Source organism: Mauremys reevesii, linkage group 4 (genome assembly GCF_016161935.1).
Source record: "Mauremys reevesii isolate NIE-2019 linkage group 4, ASM1616193v1, whole genome shotgun sequence".
Taxonomy (NCBI): domain Eukaryota; kingdom Metazoa; phylum Chordata; order Testudines; family Geoemydidae; genus Mauremys; species Mauremys reevesii.
Window position 1 is genome coordinate 12,425,583 of NC_052626.1, and position 17,581 is coordinate 12,443,163.

At 43.5% G+C, this 17,581-nt stretch overlaps 1 long non-coding RNA gene across 1 annotated transcript in view; it reads right to left on the bottom strand.

Moving 5' to 3' along the window:
* The window catches only part of LOC120405322, a 65,649-nt gene extending 49,807 nt beyond the window's left edge, over nucleotides 1–15,842 (bottom strand). Inside the window, exons 1-2 of the long non-coding RNA XR_005598494.1 lie at nucleotides 15,747–15,842; nucleotides 9,042–9,159 (exon numbers count right to left, since the gene is read on the bottom strand). This is a non-coding gene — a long non-coding RNA (uncharacterized LOC120405322). The remainder of the gene's footprint in view (nucleotides 1–9,041; nucleotides 9,160–15,746) is intronic.
* Between the last annotated feature and the right edge of the window lie 1,739 nt (nucleotides 15,843–17,581).

The window sequence follows — 17,581 nt, forward strand, 5'->3', positions numbered from 1 at the left end:
GACTGTTTGTAATGAGTATTCAGGTGATCTAATATTTGGAATTCACTATTTAGCATTAACTTCTCACTTAAATCACATGGTATTAGGTCTCTTCCCTGGTTGGATAAACTAATCTTAAGACATTTGTACGGACTCAACATTTGCTGTTCACCGATATCCATTATGAGTAAAATTAGGGCTTAGGAATGTTGAAAAACAGAAAAGAACGGGCTGTCTTGAGACCTAGACTGAAATCTTGGTGCTATTGAAGTAAATGGCAGTATGGTCATTGACCCCAGTGGGGCCAGGATTTCAGCCTCGATTTCTGACAGCTTTGGTGGCTTTGAATTCAACTCATCATGTTCTCCAAGCACATTTATTTATTTTATTTATGTATTTTATTTTTTGTATTGACTTTCTTTTTATAGTTAAGGAAAAAGATAAACCCATGAGGGAGACTGGAAGTAAAACTGACAAAAAGAACCTAGCTGATTTAGGAACCCAAGTCCCATGTTCAAAAGTGATGTAGACTCTTAGGCACCTAAGTGTATTTGGAAAATGGGATTTCGATTCCTTAAATCACTGAATGTATGCTTAGCGCGAAAAAAACCGAACACCCCAAACCTGCGGCAGTTAGTCTCAGAACCTGGATCACTTGACTTGGGCATATGGGCCTCATGCTACAGGACTAAAAATAGCAGTGTAAGCACTTTGGCTGGTGCTGGGACTCTGAGATCCTCTGCCCTGAAGCGATGGGGTGGGGGGCATACGGGATCACACGCCCCCACCCCCCTAGGTTTGCTGCTTGGCTTGCACTGAGTATGCTCACACAGACTGAAGATGCTCAGTAACACTGATGAAGTCTGCTGCCCTCACTTTGCTCCTAAAACCTATCAGAGAGGGATAGCTCAGTGGTTTGAGCATTGGCCTGCTAAACCCAGGGCTGTGAGCTCAATCCTTGAGGGGGCCATTTAGGGATCTGGGGCAAAGAAATGGGATGAATTAGTTGGGGACTGGTCCTTTGGACTAGATGACCTACTGAGGTCCCTTCTAACTCTATGATTCTAGCATGAGCCTGAACATCCACACTGCTATTTTAAAACCTTGTAGCACAAGCCTGAATCAGTTGACCTGGGCTCTCAAACTCGCTGCTGTGGGCTGTTTTTGGTTTGTTTTTTTTCTGTGTAAACGAACCCTTATGTGCTTTCAAAAATGTTTCCCATGTTTTCTTAGAATGGCAGCCAAAGGAACTGCTGGAAATCTGTGCCAGATTTCCAAATATTGGGCTAGATTCTCAGCTGGTGTAAATTGGCATAGTTGATGGAGCTGCTCCCTTGGATTTAAGAATGTTCCCAGTTTTTTCTTTTGCAAGCCTAATGCTCCTCTCTGGAGCATAAACATTGGCGTCTTTCCGGATCTGCTCTGCTATTACTGTCTGACACCATGACACATCTGAGAACAGTACCTAGAAGACAGATTGCAAATGCCCTGGAGGAAATCACTGTTCTCAAACTTCACGGGTGACAAAATATCATGTTCGCTCTACTTGGGAAAGAATGCTTATTTCCACACCTTGGCTCAGAAGCCTAACACTACAGGGGGAATATTTGTATTTCTTTCTCCTCTCAAACACTTTGGAATATCATTTCTCTGTGTTTGGGGATAGGCGCTCCAGATTTCTGTTTGCAGTGTTAGATTTGTGACTGCACAATTTATCTTTTGGAAAAGACAGTGAGCCGAACCCACAGTTGGTATAAATCCGCATAGCTGCATTGACTTCAATGGGGCTACACTGCTTTACACACAAAGACCTGAGGACCTTGCCTAGTGTTTTTTAGGTATTTTCTAAAGGATATGAATGCTTGCGTTGATGGGTTCTGGTGTTGGGATACCAGTCATGGTTCTCCCTTGTCCTCCATCTGTTGTGCTAGTCGACATATCCTTTTTCTTTATTTAAACGTGGGCACACACAAGTCCCTGACTCCTGGCTGTGATTCTCTAACAGCTGTTTAGATGTTGGGCTTGTCTGGAGATGGTGCCGCAGGCACTGGTGTACGGCTTCTTCCCACTTCCTCTTTTAGGCTGGCTGAGGAAGGATAGTGAAGGTTCGTTCACATTGTTCTCCTGAGCCAGCTTTTCTACTCCCGCGTCTCTCCATTCCATCTCATCTTCATCTGAAAATCCCCTGGCAGGCCCCATTCATCCCTGTGTTCCAGGAGCATCTGCTTGTATCAGACAGGACACAAGGCTGCTGGTGGCTGAAAGACCACCAGAGGGGAGCTTACAGCGGCACTTGCGTGTGAACAGCAGCACCTACAAAGCACTAGCTGAGGAGGGCGCATGTCCAAGGCATTGCATTGACTCCGCAGCTCCTGGCTGCAGGTTCTGCCAGTGGTGTTTGTATAGTGCCCATGGCAGAAACTAAAGCTGGTTGCCCCTAGCATGACCCCCCAGGGAGGGCAGTGGTGCAAACACAGCCTGACCTCCTTTTTGTGGGTAAATCCCTGAGATGCAGCTGGCCTAGCTGGAACGGGGGTGGGTGCAACTTTCAGTTCCCTGCACCAGCTGGGGTGAACCTAGGCTGGCATCTGAGCCCAGCCAGCAGGAGGGAGAGTACCCCTCTGAGGCACTGCCTTGGCTATTGAGGGTACGTCTGTGTTGCAGCTGTGATCGTGCTTCCCCGTGCAGGTATAGGGCCATGGGCTAGCTCTGCTCAAGCGAGTGCACTAAAAAGACCACTGTGCCTTGGAGGTGGTACAAGTGGCAGCTCAGGCTAGCTACGTGAGTACAACTGCCCCCCCCCCCCAAAAAAACCCTCCCAGACTCCCTGGGTACGTACTCGGGTGGCTACCCTGAGCTACTGAGTGCACTAGTTCAAGCAGAGCTAGTGAACGTCCGTCTACTTGGGCTGGGAAGCATGATCACAGCTGCAGTGTGGGCATACCCACAGTGTAAATGTCTCTTGGCCATTGCTTGGGCTACATGCTGCCACTAGTGGGACTCAGGGTGGGGGAAAGGATCCACTCATGTAGATCCCATTGTAGGATCGGGGCCTAAGAGTCCCTGTCCCCTGTGATCAAACTCACCTTAAAGGCTGCTACAGCAATGGAAGACCAAGCATTTGGCAACCCAGTCCCCAGTTCTGGAACAGAACTTTTCCTGCAGTGAGCTGCACACTCCAGCAGCTTTGCCTTCCATTAAGATGAATAGAATAAAATGAAAAGAGAATTTTTAAAATACATTTAAAGAGATTTTTTTCCCAAGTCCTTGATGTGGCAATAAATGTAATATATGATTCTGGGCACATCAGGGGAAAATAACTTCCATGTTTCTCATTAACTTGCAGGAAGACTGGATTGATTTTTTCCCCCATCTGCACTTATGGGGAATGATTCCAGGCTACTGGTGCATATTTTTATTTTATATTTAATAACATTATTTTACCTTTATATAGCACTATTCATCCTGAAGGATCCCAAGGTTCTTGACAAAGTAATTACAGTACCGTTGAAATGTAGCCACCTTTGGGATGGAAGGTGGCACCTAGGTGATCTCCTGGGGTTAGATCCTCATTGGTGCAAGCTGGCAGAGCTCTCTGGACTTTGATGAAGCTACCCCAACTAGAGATCTGGTCCTTGGTTTGTAGAGTGGTGTACAACAGTGCAAAGATGGGAAATGTAAATGTTATAGGATCACTCGGAAAAGAGATGCGAAAGGTGATTTATCATAACAAGGATCCTACAGAATTGGTTATAGGTGTATGGCAAGGGTCATGGAGTCTTCATATCCTTGAGTGCTCTCATTCCTTGAGGTTGACAGTTAAACCTGTACCAGAATTTGTTCCTGTAGCTTATTACAGACAGACTCCTATGCCCCTGGGCATTCCCACTTTCAGTTGTGTCTTTGCCAGCAAAACCAGAACTTCTTTAATCTCTTCTTTCTTCATTAAATTCACAGCTTTGGTAATTTTACAGACATTGTAGAATTTGGCTATGTTCCGTCCCATGGAATCACAAGGCAGCAACATTGTTTAAGCACCATATGGTTTTTGACAAAGTAAGGCTTCGGATCCAACCTAAACAGCTTAACATTATCAAAAAGCCCAAGCCGACTGTAGCAATAACAACCTCTGCTTCCTTTCCATAAGTTGTATAACAAGAGGAGGAAAGCTTTCAAACTGGGAAGGCTGCTGTGATCCTGAACAGGGGTTGCAGGGCTGAAGAAAGCCCTTTGTACCCTCTCATTACTTTCTTAGGACAAGAAGCTTCCACCTGGGCCACAAAGGAAGTCCAAGGCCAAGTCTGCTTTCACTTAAGATGTCGAAGAATACAGAACAGGTTTTCTTCATATTGTTTCCATATATGATTCATTTATTTGATATTTAGGATTTAATGAGGTCTTGCAGAGAATTCTACATGCCTCCAAGCTGGAAAGTATTTGATTGTCTCCATTATTCAGTGTATGTTGGCTTTTCCAAAGATTAAGTATTCCTGGCCCCACCTAACATGATCCATGCAAATTTTATTGGAGTACAGTGAATATATTTGGCATGAGTGTTTTAGTAACACAGGGAATGGGGAGGAGGGAGCCAAGTCTCGCTGAGTGTATGGAGCAAGAATAGAAAGATAGCAAATGAGTTTTGAACTCTCTCACTGATATATATACTATAAATTTCAACAGCTGATGAGTAACGTTGCATGGAATGGCTTCCAAAATGAAGCAGGAAACTAGAGTTAGTGTTTGTGACAGTGCCTTATAGTGATCAGAAATGATTATCCTATTCCTGCTATGAATCTAACAGTTGGCCAAGGACTCTGTCCTGAGTAAAAGCAATCAGCAGTCCAAATGCTTCACACGCATCTGCATTGCATTTGGATAACAACAATTAGACTATTACAGCTGCATCCCTGTTGACAACAATAGAAACCTTAGTCACAGAGGCTCTTGCTACTCCCTGTATCTTCCATTGAGAGAAGGGGTGGCAGAGAGGTGCGTGAAAGTAGCAAGGTGACACTTGTTTAAGTCTTTGCATCATCTCTTCTATTTAAGCAGCAATGGGTCCTGTGGCACCTTATAGACTAACAGACATATTGGAGCATGAGCTTTCATGGGTGAATACCCACTTCGTCGGATGCATGCAGTGGGTATTCACCCATGAAAGCTCATGCTCCAATACGTCTGTTAGTCTATAAGGTGCCACAGGACTTTTACAGACCCAGACTAACACGGATACCCCTCTGATACTCTTCTATTTACTTTACTTTTCTAGATTCATCATTTTGTAATGAAGGAATGTAACCTACAAAGACCTAATAAACAAGGTGTGGTCTGATGTTGAGAATACTGGGATCCCAACTTAGAGATCAACTCACATTTTAAAAAATCACCATTGTCTGTTAGGTGGGGAAGCACTGAGATACTGAAGTAAACAAAACTAAAAAGCCTAGAACTTTGCTCCACAAAAGCCGCACTGATAACTTATTGGAAGATGAAAGTGTTCAGAGGTGCTAAGACTGTGTCCATTTGCTATCCAGGACTAAATAAATCTTGTTTTGCTCATCACTTCTGCTTATGAAGTGACAAAAGCACCCAGCTGCAGCATTTCCCACCAAGCTGCTACCTAGCATTTGATAGCGGGGAAGGCCATGTTAGGAAGAGAGAGAGAGCCAGGGGTACTGAAACAATTTGTATAGTGGGGGTGCTAAGAGCCATTGAACCAAACTGTAAACCCTGTATATGATGAACCCTGAACCATTTTACGTCAGGGTGCTGACACATCCCCCCAGCACCCTTAGTTCCAACACCTATGGAGAGAGCTTGGTACTGAGGAAGGGGTTATCCCTGCAGATTGCCAATAGGTCAATCAACAAAGAGGCCCTTTACTTCAAAGCAGATCACAGAAGGCTAACCTTTGATCAAATGGGCTAGGTGAAGAAAGGTGGGGTGCTGAAATGGATCTTTGTCATCGTTTCTCTATTGGACCATGTGTGCTAATTTTGGGGGGTGGGGTATTGTGCAAATTGTACATTGGCACTGTGATAACAATGCTGACCCCTACAGGCAATGGTGGAAGCATTTTGCACTGTCAGACATGCCATCCTTTGGGTGAGATGTGAAGGAAATACCTTCTGTTCATCATGGTCCAACTGACAACTGGAGATCATATGGGTGAGTTTAAAAAAAAATATGAGAGAACCTCAGTGCTAATGCCAAAGTTCCAAGCAAAATGTGTTCTGACCTCGAAGCTGTGTGTGAGGTGTCCGCCATCACAAGTGTTGCATCATTGTACTTATTTAAATGTACGAAATGCCCATTCAGAGGCCAAGGGACTGTGCAATCACCAGACAAAGATCACCCCCTGCCACCTACAAACTGGTAGAACAAACTGATCCTGGTCTATCCACCCCAAAACTGTCCTCAGCTCTTCTGCTCCCTCCACACCTGCCAGCCTCTGCTCCTGAAGAAACCAGGGAAAATGGTTAGCTGTGTAATGAGTCTGTTAGGTTGCCAAATGCAGATGAAAAGGTTGAACATGAGTATCAGAATCAAGGACTCCTCACTAAGGGATGTCTACACTGCCACTGGGACAGGCAAAGCCAGCTGCAATGTAAATTTATAGTAAGAAACTAACAGAGACTCCTGTGGTACCTTTAAGACTAACAGATGTATTAGAGCATAAGCTTTTGTGGGTGAATACCCACTTCGTCAGTAAGAAACTAGGGACCTATTAGCTTGAGCCTCAGCCCACCACAACTGTTGTAGTCTCTAAGGTAATCATAACTAATGCATTTAGGGCTTTATAGGTCAAAGCCAACACCTTAGAGTCACTGGGATATTAACATGTAAGCACTGCGGATTGTGGACTCGCTGTGGGAAATGAGTACTTAACTGGTGGGCACTTCTGCTTCAGTTATAGTTTCCAAATGGTTTTAAGGTGTGTTAGATTTGTCTGACTTCAAGGTGACCGACACCCAAGTAATTGTGATGAGGTCCACATCCAAAAGAGATCAGTTTAGACTTCAACAAATGCAATGAGAATAAGAGATATGGTTGCCAAGAACCATCTGAACATCAGAAGCAGCTGGGAATCCAGCATGATGCTTCAGTGGCAAACCTAAATAACAAACCGTAGACATGCCTGCTCCATCAGTGGGGTGAATATAATCTGTACCACTTCTCCTGATACTCACATAGAATGATAGGACTGGAAGGGACCTTGAGAGGTCATCTAGTCCAGTCCCCCGCAGTCATGGCAGGACTAAGTATTAGACCATCACTGACAGGTGTTTGTCTAACCTGCTCTTAAAAAAACCTCCAATGATGGAGATTCCACAACCTCCCTAGGCAATTTATTCCGGTGCTTAACCACCCTGAAGCTTTTCCTAATGTCCAACCTAAACAGCACTTGCTTCAATTTAAGCCCTTTGCTTCTTGTCCTGTCCTCAGAGCTTAACAAGGAAAAATACGTTTTTCTCTCCTCCTTGTAACAACGTTTTAGGTACTGGAAAACTGTTATGGTGTCCCCTTCAGTCTTCTCTTCCAGTCTTGCGTATTATCCCACCAAGTCTCTGTGATGCCAATTATGTCATTGTTGTGTTTATTTACTAGCATTTTGAGTTCTTCCTGCTTATTCCCCATACTTCTTGCATTAGTATACAGACATCTAAAATACTGATTTGATTCCCCCTCCCCCCCATCGTTCTGTCTTGTCTCTCCCTTATTTCTGCTGTAACAGCCCATGCTCCCCCAGGATTCCAACCCTTCTTCCAGATCTCCATGTTTTTGACTTACCTGTGGGCTTTGGTTACCTGCTAATAATTGTTAATGGCTGATAGCTCCTCAGTCATCTCCTTAAGTATTAATTTTTTTGAGTTTCATATCATTGAAGATCTCTTGGTTAAGGTAGGGTGGTCTCTTGCCATGCTTCCTATCTTTCCTATGCAGTAGATAGTTTGCTCTTGTGCCCTTAATAATGTCTCATTGGAAAATTGCCAACTCTCTTGAACATCCTCCACAGCAGCGTTTTTAAAGCAGTTTAAGATTCTGCAAATTGAACTAAACCCCTCCGCTACATTGCTGCAACCCTAGTAAAGTCAACATGTGTGACTCTAGTTATAATTGAGCACAGAATCTGGCTCTTTGAATATTGAAAGCAATGAAGGAAAGCAAATTTTATTCTGTATGTATTATTCATTTGATTTCCACCGTGGAAGAAGAACTAATAAATGTGACTTAAATACACTTTAATTAGGTGTGTTCTTTAAAAATTCATATTGTATTTTTCTGAACTCCTTATGTTGTCACCAGTCAATCTGGTTGGGTTGTATTAGGAACACGTTACTAACGCATTACTTACCACTATATTTTATGCTTATTGCAGATGTTTGGCTTGAACACACAGGGGCCCTTGTATCCTGAAAACAGCAGCCAGCCTTTAGTGCCGGCTGCATCGGTCTGCTATTGGCGTGTAACTGCGCTGCAAATGTATTGAGAAGTACAATATTTGAGGATTAAATGTAGCTGCTTACAGCGTCAGGGTTGACCTCTCTCTGGTTTGGCTGCTAGAAAAAGAAGAGAGGCACTGGGACCAATAGGCTCATATCAGATAATTTTGCATTTGCAAAGCAAATAGTCCTATGAAATCCAGCTGGGCCAGGGAATAAACATATCTCAAAACGCTTCAGATACCTTATCTAGAAGGTACGCATAGGTTAGCGCATGGGGGGGGGGGGAGAGGAGAGAGAGGGTTTCTGTCGCTAGCTGCTTTAAATGCTATAGGTAGAAATAGATATATAGGATGAGTGTTCTTCTAAGATTCACAACCTAGTGCACTTTGGCCTATAAGAACAGTGGTGATTGAGTGAGGATGCTCATGTACAATTTGAATCATACACAGTTAGACACAATAATGAACAAGGAAGTCAAAAAGTGGAATAGAATCTGGCTTAGGTTCAGACTTTAGGGAGAAACCCGGAGGAACCATGCGGAGTTCCTGCACAGCATTTCCTCCTGAAGGGAGCTTTCAAAGGCCCATTGAGCATGAGAGGAAGAGGTCTCCTTACCTTTATGATGCAGGAGCTACCTGTGTGGACCTTCCCTTGGCCCCCTTCTTTTGGTAGCACAGTGCTTCCATAGTGTCATGAACACACAGTTCAGGGTAGCATAAAATCCCTCCTTTACCTGTAAAGGGTTAAGAAGCTCAAATAACTTGGTTGGCACCTGACCAAAAGGACCAATAAGGGGAGAAGATACTTTCAAATCTGTGGGGGAAGGTTTTTGCTTTGTGCTCTGTGTGGTGTTCTCCTGCCGGCAAAATAAAACCATCCCCAACAAGAGGCAGTAGCTTTGTGAGTGAGAAAGCGTCTCCTCCCGACAAAGCACTGTCCCCACTGGCACTTTTTGTCGTTAAACCTTTTGTCAGTCAGGGTTCCCCCCCTCCTCCCCCCCACACCCCTGACTGACAAAAGGTTTAACGACAAAAGTGCAGTGTAGGGAAAACCGAGATCTGGGTTGCCCAATTGCTTGCTTAACATAGGAGGGGAATGGGAGGATACTGAACCTGGTTCCTAAATTGTAGATAAGGAGAAGGGGTAAGTGCTGATATTCTTTCACACACACAGATGTCCTTGGGATCTGCCATTAAAATGTATCCAGCCCAAGCCTTCATGAAAATGGGACTGGGGTGTATCAAAAGTAGGGTAGTAACACCTACTGAGCTGGGTTCCTCGAGTTGGAATGGAGGTCCTACAGAAGGCACTCTTGCCCAAATTGAAACTATTGGGAGTTAGGAAAAGGTGAAACCATTTGGAATAAATTAAGGTTTGACTCAAACCTTCAGCCCAAACTCCAGTCAAACTTTTCTGAGGTTTCTAAAAATTTGGCTGAGTTGACTGTTTTTATTTTCAGGCCTCTATCTCAGGTTGCAATTCGGATCACCGAGAGGCTGTCACCACTTGTCCTGAAGTCCCAGTTGCATTACAGTGCTTTTCAGTTGTAGCTCCCAGCCTGGGATGCTCACAGGTTGCCTACAAACATGCAGGTCACACCCTGAGTGTCTGGATGCTAGACAGCCCTGGTTCAGAAAGATCTTTGTCTAAGCAGGTTTCCCACTTACTCAGTTTCCAGAAACTCAAACCCCCCTTGGTTGAAGGACCCATCTTTCTCAGCTTGCAAGCTCTGGTTTCTTGTGTCTGTCTAGTGATGGATGCCAAAGATGGCTTCTGTCCTTGCTTATCTTCCAAAGTTCAGTGACCTTGTTCAAAGAGGCAGGATGACCTCATGCTGGCTTTTGCTTCCTGTGAGCTTCCCATCTGCCTATATGTAAATAGGTCTTCCATTGTTTTGATTCCACCATGCTTAATTTACATAGGAGATACTGGTAAGTAGCTGTGACATTCCATCCTGTCTAGGAGAGATCCTGTTCTCCCTTTGTTTGGACATAGACTGTAAAGCCTAAAATCAAAGATTATTCATAATTCCTGATAGTGTTGTTAAATACATTTTATTATATAAATCACCAGTGTCATGGGTCTTTCAGAAAGACCCCACTCTTTTTTATAATACAGTACTATTGTATACAATCAGTTGATTCAATTGCTTATCGCTTGAGGTTCAGCCCCCAATCTTTATAGACCAATAAACCTTTTCATTGTATTCTTTGAAAAGTAAAACCCCCAGACCAAACTTCTCTCTCCTGCCGGAGCATAGATGCCATGCTACCTTTCCCCCATCCCCTTGTTAGCTTTGTTTACCCGATATATGTGAATATACCTTCATTGTCTCTTCCAGTTGATTGAGCTGGTTAGAGAAACAAATACACATTCCATTTACCAACTCCCCAGACATGCCTGGCTTAAACAGCTTTTAGTCGTCACTTCAGCACATATCCATAACTCTTATTACACAACATGCAAGGATATTAATGATCAGTGAGTTGTTAGTTTTCAAATGATACCTCCCAAGGCATATTCTGGACAAAGATTATTACAGTAACGTGTAGGGTATGACTACAGGGGTGCTTAGGATCCCAGCCTCCCCTTTCCTAGCTTTGGCTCCCACTGAAATCACTGGAAGTTGAGGGCACTCAACATTTCTCTGGAGACACTGTGCACCCTAAAGAGTCCGGCACATGGGGTAAAAGCATCCTACTTACAGGTAGTTGAACCCCTCCCCCGTCATACACACACACACACACACACACACACACACACACACACACACACATTTTTTGTCCCATGAAATATTTGAAGGAATCTTGTGAAATGAAACAAATTCATTTTTGTCTCATAACTGGAATTTTTTTTGCTTTTTTTTTTTCAATGTTTCAAAACTGAAAGAAAAGGGCCAGTTTGAAGCAAAACTAAAAGTTTTGTGGAATTTAGTTTAGAAATTTCCTGTTTGAAAAGGTTTATTGAAAATGACACTTTTCCCTGTAGGGAGGAAAAAACCTTGTTTTCAATACAATCCCCATTTTTCAGCAAGCAGAATTTTTGGTTGAAAATCTTCAGCCAGCTCTAACTTAAACTTTTAGCGATAGGCGGAACCTCTAGGACAGGGATTCTCAAACTGGGGATTGGGACCATGGTTATTACATACATGGGGGGGGGTCACAAGTCCACCCCCTCCCACCCCCACCCCCCCCTCCAGCATTTATATAGTATATATATAATATATATATTTTTTTTTTTTTTTATATGGGGCACTCAGAGGCTTGCTGTGTGAAAGGCGTCTCCAGTACAATAGTTTGAGAATCACTGCTCCAGGACATGGCACTTGATGCAAACCCATTGAAGTAAATGGCAATTTTATACTTTTTTGAAGCAGCCCCTATGCTTACAGAGAAGGGGCCTATATTATGAAATGTCATGTGGGAAGCTTGTTGTGTGTTAATGCAATGGTCACGGACCGAACTTGCTTATTGTAAGAGCTACTAATTGTTTAGTGATTCTTCTCACAGCTCAGAGGATTATTCTTTGTAAATGAAGGCTAGTGATAGTTCAGTGATCTCACACGGGTTAGATGCCCCGATGTTAACTGCTAGTTCTGAAAGGGGTTCACTTTTAACAGTAGGTGGATTGGATCAAATGCAAGGCCTCCTATTGTTACTAAGTAGATCATGACAGCATTAACTGTGATCATATAATTGTGCTGAGATGCTGACAAGCTGAAGTGTGTTGTGTGCTATTTTCCCTTCTTAGTCCTTTTTTCCATTGTCAAAGGCAGGTGTGTTTTGTGCGCTACTCTTTAATGATATTTATGGAGGTATATTTTCAAGGTTTTTGGTTAACGCTGTCCCCTTCCTCAGTCTATTCTGAAATTCAGCTGCATGTCTGGTGCATCATTTGTTCAATTATTTACAAGCCTGAATGAAGGCGAACTTCTCTATGCAGCAGCATATTGCGGAACAGAAGCACATAAATCTGTCAGGCAATCTAGCGGAGCTGGGGGGAGAGGTGTTAAACCAGCACATACCAAAGTACAGAACAAACTTTTAAATAAAAGTGTATGGCAATTGCAGATGGAAACCTAGCTGTGACCATAATCCTTTTGGAATCCAGGGAAGAACTAATGGAAAATTTGCTATTATGGATATTCCAGGTCTTAGCTATCAGGAAGTGCTGAGTGATTGCTTTAGTCTGAGTGGTTTGGGAACAAGTGCAGTAGGGCCATACAACCTCTTAAGCTGACTAAGAGCATGGCATCAGAGGCTATGGCTACACCACAGAGCTTACGGCGGCAGAGCTGCACCGATGCAGCTGCGCTGCTGTGGCATTGCTAATGCAGACGCTGTAAACCAATGGGAGAGTGCTCTCCCATCGACTTAATTACACCAGCCCCTGCGAGTGGCAGTAGCTGTGTTTGGTGAGAGAAGCTTTTCCACCAGCGTAGCATTGTTCACACTGGTGCTTAAGTTGGTATAACTTATGTCACTCGGGGGTGGCTTATTCGTATCCCTGAGTAACATAAGCCGTAGTGTTCACATAGCCAGACTGTGGATTTTTCTTGCAATATCTGGCTGGTGCAGAGGGGTCTTGAGGATACAGCTGAGGCTCACCATCTCTTCTTCCTTGCACTGTTTCTTAATGGCTGCAAATGTGATATTTCTCCCAACGATAATGCAAATGAAGCCTCCCTGGAGGCTGAAGGAATGATGCCCTTTGACTGAAGCCAACTATGGATCAAATAGTCCTTCCCTAGCCCTGAGTCATCAAGGGATCATGCCTGCAAAATGGCAGTGAGACACCCCCCACCCCCAAGTGTGCTTCCCACCTGATCTCCAGCACTGATGCATGTGTAAAACACTGGTATGGTGGGTCTGGTCTGTCTACAAGAGGATAATAGCCTACCATACCTACCAGCAGTCAGAGTTACTCCTTTAGCTCATGTGGCAGAGGTCTATGCTGTGGTGCTGCACATCCTGGATTCAAATTCCACTGATGACCTATGCAGAAGGTTATTGCACATGGAGCACTACCATAAAGCCTCTCAGGTGGCAGAAATGGGACAACATGTTAGAATTTATTTTTTCCCTTCCTCCCTGTAAGTATGTTTGGGCCCCCTGCAAGTACTAGATGAGCTCATTAAGAACAATATTATGTATAATGACATGCAAGGAATAACCTATAGGCTAAATTTCCAGGGAGTTCCACATTAAAGTTCTCTAACTGTAGCTTTCTGTGGGTGATCTGCTTATAACTCACCAGATAGTGCCTAGTAAGCATAGGCTAAAGGGATCACTAGTTCAGTTTTACATTAGAGGCAATCAGGAACAAGAACTTGGAACAAGAACCTCAATTTATATAGTGCAGTAAATGTACATGGCACATTACAGAGCACTTACGATTGGATTGCTGCCCAAGCTTTGAGCTAGAGTTATTTGATTCATGTATGATATAGACAGTAAATGGACAAAATACTCCAGTTTACCAAACTATTATGTGCTTGTCAATTAGTTATATTGTACCACAGGGCAATAAATGTGTTTTAAAAAAATCAACTAGACTTAACTGAACTGAATTACCTTGTTAGTTTTTTCGATAAAACTGTTATAATCTGTTAATGATGTTACAGCAGAAAGCTGTTTAAATTCAGATCATATCTGAGTTTAGTAGGGAATCACTGCACTAGGACATGTTTTGAACAATCTTCTCTAAATCAACTTGCTGTCTTTTTTTTACTTTGCTTTGAATGGATAGGGAATATGTTTGTTTCCAATATTGGACTTTATGCATTGAGCTTCTATATCTTTTAAGCAAACCAACCTGGATTCCTTTCCTAGGCATTCTAGGGTCCTGTATTCATTAAATGTTAAGTTATTTCTTTTAATCACCTAGAGGCAAATTGACTGTTCTGTCCTATTAATCAAAGTTATAGTACCACATGCTCATAATGTCTCCATGTGCAGATGGTTAGCTATTAATTATTATATTATAGCTCTGTAACTATAGGTATAATGTAACAAACGGAACCAGTGCGTCCCCTTCTAATGGCTGGCTCGCAGATGAGAATAGGAGTCTACTGCTGCTATTAGCTAATGGAGTGACTCCTTTAGCTGAACTGGTAGAGGCTCGTGCTGGAGGTCCCAAGTTCAGTCCCCACCAATGACTCATGTTAGGGGTAGGTGATCATTACAGACAGTCCTTAACAAATGTCTTTGAAAAGGTCCCTGTCCTGAAGAGCTTACAATCAAATAGATCAGACAGGTGCAGACCATGCTGGGGAACACTGCACCGCTTGCAGGCCAAGCAAACGAAGTGGGTTTGAAGGCAGGGCTGGGAAAGGAGCTTTGCTCACAGGAAGGATGAGGCTAATCCAGGCATAAGGAGCAAGTGTCTGGGTAGAAGAAAATGGTATGAAATCAGGCATGGGAGGAGGAGACAAAAGGAGGATTACAAGGAATGGTGGGAATGGGGGCAGAGAAACCCCATGGGGGGAAGCTGTGAAGGGTGATGTATAACCAACCTACTGGACTATGAATTAGTGACTCACAAATAACTGATTTACCAGCAGCCACGTCAGGTACCAAAGAGCAGCACCGTCTCTGACATCACTCCTGGTATTACATCCTCTCCTGCCTGTGGTCATTCCAGGAGCATCCACCACCACATCATCCAATTACTGCAGTCTCTACAAACCCCACCCCTCTGCTTTCAAACTCCTCCAAGTCATTAGAGGGATTGTGAGGAGCAGAGCTAGGGTGACCAGACAGCAAGTGTGAAAAATCGGGACGGGGTGGGGGTTAATAGGTGCCTATATAAGAAAAAGCCCCAAATATCGGGACTGTCCCTATAAAATAGGGACATCTGGTCATGCTAAGCAGAGCTCTCTTTCCTTTTTCTGTGCTATAAATAGCTGATCTCTTTGACCAGTGTCTTTGTGACACCAGATGTAAGTCACTCCTCCCTTAATTAATTTGCATTGTGCAGCCCCATTGGTTGAAATGAAATAAGTTGCCCAGTGAATGAGGAGATAGGCGAGGACAGAGAAAGATGAACTTCTTAGCATTCAAAAGACTCTGGTTGACTTGGCTAGAAAAACAAGAGCTCTTTGCACACATACAAGTTGTGGAGACTTTTCTACATCCAGATCAGAAGCTAACTGTCTGAGTTCAGAGAAAATTCATTCAGGTGCACACAGGGGATAACGATCATATAGATACCCAGGTAGCTCAATCCAAGATGGGGACCATGCTGTCCCATAGCCCTTCCCCTACCTATCTTGTGCTTCTTCAGTTCCTCCATTTCAACTGCTATTGGAGCCATACTTACCTATTGCCTGCTTTGTTGCTCCTGTACCCCTTGGCCTGTCTATTCTCCTCTTTACTCTCCAGTACTGTTCTTCACACACTCCTGTCCTCTCTGCATTGTACTGCTTTGTCCATGCTCAGCTATTGTCCTATCAACTGCTCAGGTCATTCTTAAGTAGCGGTATTTCGTGACACCGAAGGTACCTCATCCAATCACTGCCTAGTCCTCTCCAGTTCATTTACATACTGCAGTTGGATTGGCTGAAATGAGTCATTAAGAGGGCTTTACTGTCAGACATAGTTGAGGCCCCAGGACACTGTTTCATAGCAATACTTCATAGCACATCGGCAGGTCACTGGTTTTCAAATGACATCATTTCCATTGAAATTGATGGAGAAAAAGCAGTGTCTTTCAGCAGAAATGCATTCAGAGAGGCTTGAGAAACTATCAAATAGATGCTTTGAGCATGTGTAGCGCACTGGGCTAGAACACTTCCCCAGGATTTAGTGGAAAAGTAGGGTTTGTGCCATTGTTGCAGAGGTAAGCCCTCCATCATTGCAGCTTATGTCCCAAAGGCAGGTTAAAAGTGTAAAACAATCCCTTAAGAACAAACACAACATATGGTTTCATCAACACAAATGAAAAGCAATTATCCCAAATCATACCCTTAATTTATAAGCAGTCAGGACATTTTGAGAAACTGAGATCTGATGTTGCTGTATCAAATTCCTGTGAATTCCACTGGGCATTGAGCACATGAGATTATACTGTGCATTGAGCATGTCCTTGTTAAATCTGCTGGCTACTACCATTTTATTGCTCTCCTGGGGGTTTATTGAGTTTATGCTTCCAGTCAAAGGCAATGTTTTTGCAGCATCTTTGGTATACTGGCCACATGAGTCTGTCTTCAGCTGACAGAATTGTTAAGCCGTATGTTTTGCTTACATCCTTTGTTGCCTTTTTTGTTGATCGAGGTGCCAGTTAGGACACCATGCAGTTGTAGTGAATGAAATCAAGAATGGCTTCTACGATTGCGTCCAGGATAATTTGCTGTCATAGTTGATTGCAGGCGCAAAATGAGAGGCCACTTCTGAAAATTAAGCCCGTAAAGGGTAAGCCTTCCTTATAGTAGCACTGGTGATTTGTGTTTGATTCTGGTGTGTGTAGTTGGAGATTGGGGGAACTGTCAATGGATTTTATTTTTTTTAAATCCTTTGATCATGTCACGTGAGTGACAAACACCTACGTTACGTATATGGAGTTGCACTGATTTTGTGTCTGGAATCAGAATGTGGCCTATAGGCTCTGCCTGATATATCCTCTCTGCAGTCTGAATTATGCATAATTCAACACAGGGGAGTTATCATACGCTGATCACTAGAGCTATCAATGAGAAATAATTTTTTAAAAATCTGTTTTGAAACTTGAAAAGATTCTTCGTGTTATCAGTGGAAAACTGACTGGGCTGCAGAGTTTGATTTGACATTTGGGTGTTAATGTATTGGGAGAAGAAAGAAACCAAGATTTTTGAAAGCAATGAAGGGCATGTTTACACTGCAGCTGGCAGTGAGCCTCCTAGCCAGGTAGATATACTTGTGCTAGTGGGGCTAGCACTAGTGCACTCAAACTAGCTGTGTGGACGTGGGAGCAGGCTTGGGCTAGCCATGTGAGCTCAGACCCGGGGGTTGGGTGGACTTGAGTTCGGGTGGTTAGCTGCCAGTGCTACCATGTCCACACAGCTATTTTTAGCAAGTTGGCATGAGCCCCACACCCTACCCAGGTGAGGAGACTCACTCCCAGTTGCAGTGTAGACATACCCTATGTGATTTGGGTTCTCAATTTAAAACACCTTTAAA